We start from the raw sequence: 5,436 nt of genomic DNA, 5'->3' as shown, positions 1-5,436 counted from the left end.
AAAAGCATTTGACTCAATACCACTCCTAGGTGTACAGCCAAAAATAAGTACATATGGGGTATCAAGTGAAATGTGTGAGTGGATTGAGAACTTTTCGGTAGGGAAGATGCAGTATGTTCTCTTGGATGAAGAGTCATCATCAGATGCAGAAATAACTTTGGGCGTGTACCACAGAAGTGCATAAATATTCATCCATATCTTGATGTGATTTCATTGTGGTGCAGAGATTGGCACCTTGCTCTAAATGTTCAGAAATGTAAAATTTTGCACTTCACAACACGAAAAAAACGTAGTACATCATGACAATGATTCATTGTTGGAATTGGCCAACTCATACAAATACCTGGGTGTAAGATTTTGTAGGAATGTGAAATGGACTGATCACATAGATTCAGTTGTATGTAAAGTAAGTAGTAGACTTCACTTTACTGCTACAATACTGGGGAAGTGCAATCATTCTATAAAGGGGGTTAAAAATCACACATGCAACAGGTCCTAGAAAAATGTGTAAGTGTGTGGGACCCATACCAAACAGATCTAGCAGGGGATATTGAATACATACAGAAGAAGACAGCATGAATAGTGACATGTTTGTTTATTCCATGTCAGAGTGTCACAGAGATAGTGAAGGAACTAAACTGGAAATCTTGAAGATAGATGTAAAGTATCCCAAGAAAGTTTATTAACAAAGTTACAAGAACTTGATTTAAATGATTACTCTACGAATATATTGCAACCCCCTACATATCGCTCAAATAGGGGTCATCAAGATAAGATGAGAATAATTAGTGCTGCACAGAGACATTCAAACAACCATTTTTCCTGAGCACCATACACGAATGGAACAGGAATAAACCCTATTAACTGGTACAGGGAATGTACGCTCTACCATGCACCTCACTATGATTTGCAGAGTATAGATGCAGACGTTGATCTAGAATTGCTTGACGTGAATGTACTAAATTACTTGCCCTCTACTGGTTTATAAAGTGGATTTTTATAGATGCTGGTATGGTATTTAATATCTCACAATCAAATGCATTGCAGTATAGATATAAATTGAAGTGAAAAAAGTAGTGTGGGTAGAACCAGGTTGATTAGTAGGTGGAACTAGTTTTCACGTTGTCAGGCATTTGTATCGTTTCATACAGAAATGGACTGAAACATTCAGACACTATAGGTTGTTTGTTTGAATATATGTTTGTGGCAGGCTTGTTTATTGCTATGTAGTTCTCTGGATTGTGTGTGAAACAGTTTATCAAGCGTCAGTGGTCAATATAAACAACTTAACCTCAAACAAATCAATTTTTCGTGGGTTGTTATGGCAGCTCACAATACTGTGTGTCCCGCACCCGGGTTCCTGGGTTCGATTCCCGGGGGGGTCAGGGATTTTCTCTGCCTCGTGATGACTGGGTGTTGTGTGATGTCCTTAGTTTAGTTAGGTTTAAATAGTTCTAAGTTCTAGGGGACTGATGACCATAGGTGTTAAGTCCCATAGTGCTCAGAGCCATTTGAGCCAATACTGTGTGCTTTTTAACAATTCGGGATTCAATCTGACATTAAGAAATAAAAAAAAAACTGATGCTTCGACTTCCTAAAATATAAACTGAAGATTCCTCCTCCTCCAGCTCTTTGCATAGTGTGTGAAATTTCTCTTGTGTATCACTTAATGACTTTACCTGACCCACAGTCTTTTTTGTTTTGTTTTTTTGTTTTGCACTTCTGTCTTCTTTCTGTAATATATACACTATCCTGTAAGCTGTAACCATTTAAGTCCCACACATGTCATTTTCGTACAAATGTGGACTCCAGCAGCCATGTAAATGAACTAACAGGGTGTGTATGTGCAATTCTCACTCAAAAACAGTTGAAAACCGACTTGTGAAGATCGCAAATAGCGCGAAAAGAGCAGTGAGGACAGCCATGAAATTTGAGATCACATGACTTCAAATGACCTGACGTTCGGTGACGTGACAGACAGTGTGAATACATCTTGATGTGACGGTGCTGTGACATGAAGTGCGAACTGGCTGATTGGTTTATGGCGTTCTGCAGACCCTTTTAGATGAGGAAGGAAGCTTTATTGCTTGAGTGAAGCAGTTGTGCTGATCAGATTACAGTTGTATCGAAAATAAAACAGTTACAGTTGCAAGGTTATTTTTATTTATGAATAGTGCGTTTTGCTATGATTAGGCATCATCAGGTTATGTAAAACTATCAAATGAAGTTCATTGGATTGGCTACCAAACCTCTATGTCAACCACATACATGTCAATTCATCTGGATGAAAATCCAGTCATCAGAATACTGTAAGTAAAAGGAACTTTGGGAACAGTTCAAAGGTTCCCACTATTGCTTTTAGTTATTATGGCTGCCTGATTTACATCCACTCGGTTTTATGCGAATATGGTTGACATAGAGCTTTGGTAGCTGATGCAATGAACTTCATTTGACAGTTTTACATGATCTGATGATGCCTAACCACAAGTAAATGCGTTATTTTTAAATAAAAATAACATTGCAAGCATGACTGTTTTATTTCCAATATAAACATGAAACCCAGTTGCTGTATCAGACAGCCAGTGATGTTGTGGAGTGAATACTAACTGTACTTCATTTGTTTCATAATGGCGATTCCAAGACATGGTTTGTCTGGTGCAAAAATTTAAAATACTTGATTTCAATGTCAAATGATGAATCCGAAGCAGAAGTTGCTCATAATGTCTGTGAAATCGATGAATTACAAGAAAACACTGCAAACGCTATTGATAGTGAGGAATATATCCCTCCCATCGACAAAATCAGTGACTCTTCAGACAGCAATGTTGCACCTGCTATACAGGAGAAGACCTAAAAGGGACAAACCTATAGCACGTATGTTTGTAAAGTCTTTATATTATTAATATTGTGCATCTTCATGTTTTCGCGGCGCAAACATTGTTCCGTAAAATTTTGGTTGTGCAGCTGCATAAATTCGACTTCTTCTAATATATGAGCTGTATACCGTCCAGCCAGCTTCAAAGTGAACCTGGAACACAGTGAACAGAAATAGATTATGTAAAATTTTGTGGTTTATATGATTTGATCAAATGGACACACATTCCCAAAGGACAGATTTCTTTGCTCCAGCTACCCCTGTGTGGAATTCTTTCATTGACAATTTCTTGGAATGTTATATTCTGGGTGAAAATATCACTGTGGATGAGCAACTCTTTTCTTGCAATGCTAGATACTCTTTCCTTCAATATATGAGCAATAAACCAGACTAATTTGAAATAAAGTATTGTTGCAGTTGATACTAATTCTAGGTACCTGGGGAATGATTTTCCTTACTTAGACCAAGATGAGCAGCACCCCACAGGTATTCCTGTTGCAGAGGATATTGTAATGCATCATATACAGCTATCAGTTTCTGCAGGATGAAATATTATATGTGATGGTCCTTTTGCAACCAAATACCTCACAGAAAGTTTGAAACACAAGAATCCAAGAATTGTAGGCACAGAGAAGAAATCTAGAACGGAAATCCACTGCAGTGCCTTTGCACACAACTATACTTTGTAAGTCAGGTCATGGCATTGGTGTCATTCCACTGTGAAGTATAGATGTCGCAGATAGCCCATGACTTTTTTTGCAGTGTACTGGACTTTGAAGCTATCAATACATGAGTACCCTGCAAGGAAGTAACAAGTTAAAAGGTAAGCTGAAGTCAGTTTATATACAAGTTGGCAGAAGAGTTAACTTCAGCATATAAGGCTACAAGGAGACAAAATACAAATACTTATACAATACCGCAACATAGCAACATTTGCAAGACTGGTCGAATTGAAGGATATAGATGGAAGGGTAGTAGGAAGTACTAATGTGGAAAGTGCAACAAGTATGTTGGTGGACAATTTTTAGGCGATGCTGAATACACATTTGCAAGTATTACCATGCAGCATGTGGTTTTGAATCAATGAGATATGAGTTATGTATATTTTTCCCAACTATATATTGTGCTATATAAAATTTTATATTAGAACACATATTTTTATTAAAGAAAGTTAGTCTCACGTTTTATTACCATAAATATTTGGATTGATTATTAAGTTAAACGTTCATTGCACCATGTAATTACTCAGAAAAAAGTAAAACTCTATCCTGGTAAAGTGTACTAATAGTATGAAATAAATTAGCATATGTCCAAATTTGTTTACGATTTTTAAAATGGCCCATTAAACTGCATACATCAAAATGACTAGCTGATTCTTTTAGACAGACCATAATGCCCAGTCCTTTTTGTGTTGAAAGAAAGTTTCTTCCATGTCTGATATGACAACTAAAGTTGAAAATACTCCAACCTCAACTTCTGTATACTTGAAAAATAAACATAGAACTTTTAGATCATTTCTGTTTGATATGGGGAATGCACATAAAAATCCTTGCTTTATATCATCCAACACCTGAAACGTTGTCAGTTCAAAATCATAATTATTGAACACATGCGCCCCATCTGTAAAAATGTAGTCCATGTCACACTTCTTCAGGATTTCTTCCTGTGGATTGTTCATTTAACTAACACAGAATCTGCACTCTTCAACTATGGCTGCAACGTCTCCACATTGTCCTGTCATTCATAAAAAAAACCCACTTCATACACTCACTCCTCAACATCGCTAACATCATTGTGATGCCTAGTTGTTGTGGAGTACAGGTTTTAGCTACATTCAGTATCATACAAGTGATTTATTTCAAGTTCAGTCACAAACAGAGCATCATACTTTATCTTGCATAGTGTGGAAAGGAATTTTATTCATGATACCTGCAGCTACTATTTCCTTTTCTGTTTCAGTCAGTCCCAGGTGACTTACATCATGTTTAACCAACATGACTGATGCAAATTTGACATGGTATGATTCATCTATGGCATGTGTGATATTTATTTTTTCGAGACATTAAAAAATTTATTGCTGTCTTGCAATGTGAGCTGTCTAATGTCTTTACTTTTAGAGACAATATTGCTTGACGTAGATCACGTAACTAATGAGGAGGTATTGAATAGGATTGGGGAGAAGAGAAGTTTGTGGCACAACTTGACTAGAAGAAGGGATCGGTTGGTAGGACATGTTCTGAGGCATCGAGGGATCACAAATTTAGCATTGGAGGGCAGCGTGGAGGGTAAAAATCGTAGAGGGAGACCAAGAGATGAATACACTAAGCAGATTCAGAAGGATGTAGGTTGCAGTAGGTACTGGGAGATGAAGAAGCTTGCACAGGATAGAGTAGCATGGAGAGCTGCATCAAACCAGTCTCAGGACTGAAGACCACAACAACAACAATTGCTTGACCGAGGACAGGCATTATATACTAATGTCTTATACATTTATCAGTACCATAATTTCACAAGCATCACCTGTGTAGAATTTTCAGTTCCCTTTTTGCATTTTTTGAGAG

The sequence above is a fragment of the Schistocerca cancellata genome, chromosome 6, assembly GCF_023864275.1.
Source record: "Schistocerca cancellata isolate TAMUIC-IGC-003103 chromosome 6, iqSchCanc2.1, whole genome shotgun sequence".
Lineage (NCBI taxonomy): Eukaryota > Metazoa > Arthropoda > Insecta > Orthoptera > Acrididae > Schistocerca > Schistocerca cancellata.
Note: the sequence above shows the minus strand (reverse complement) of the source record.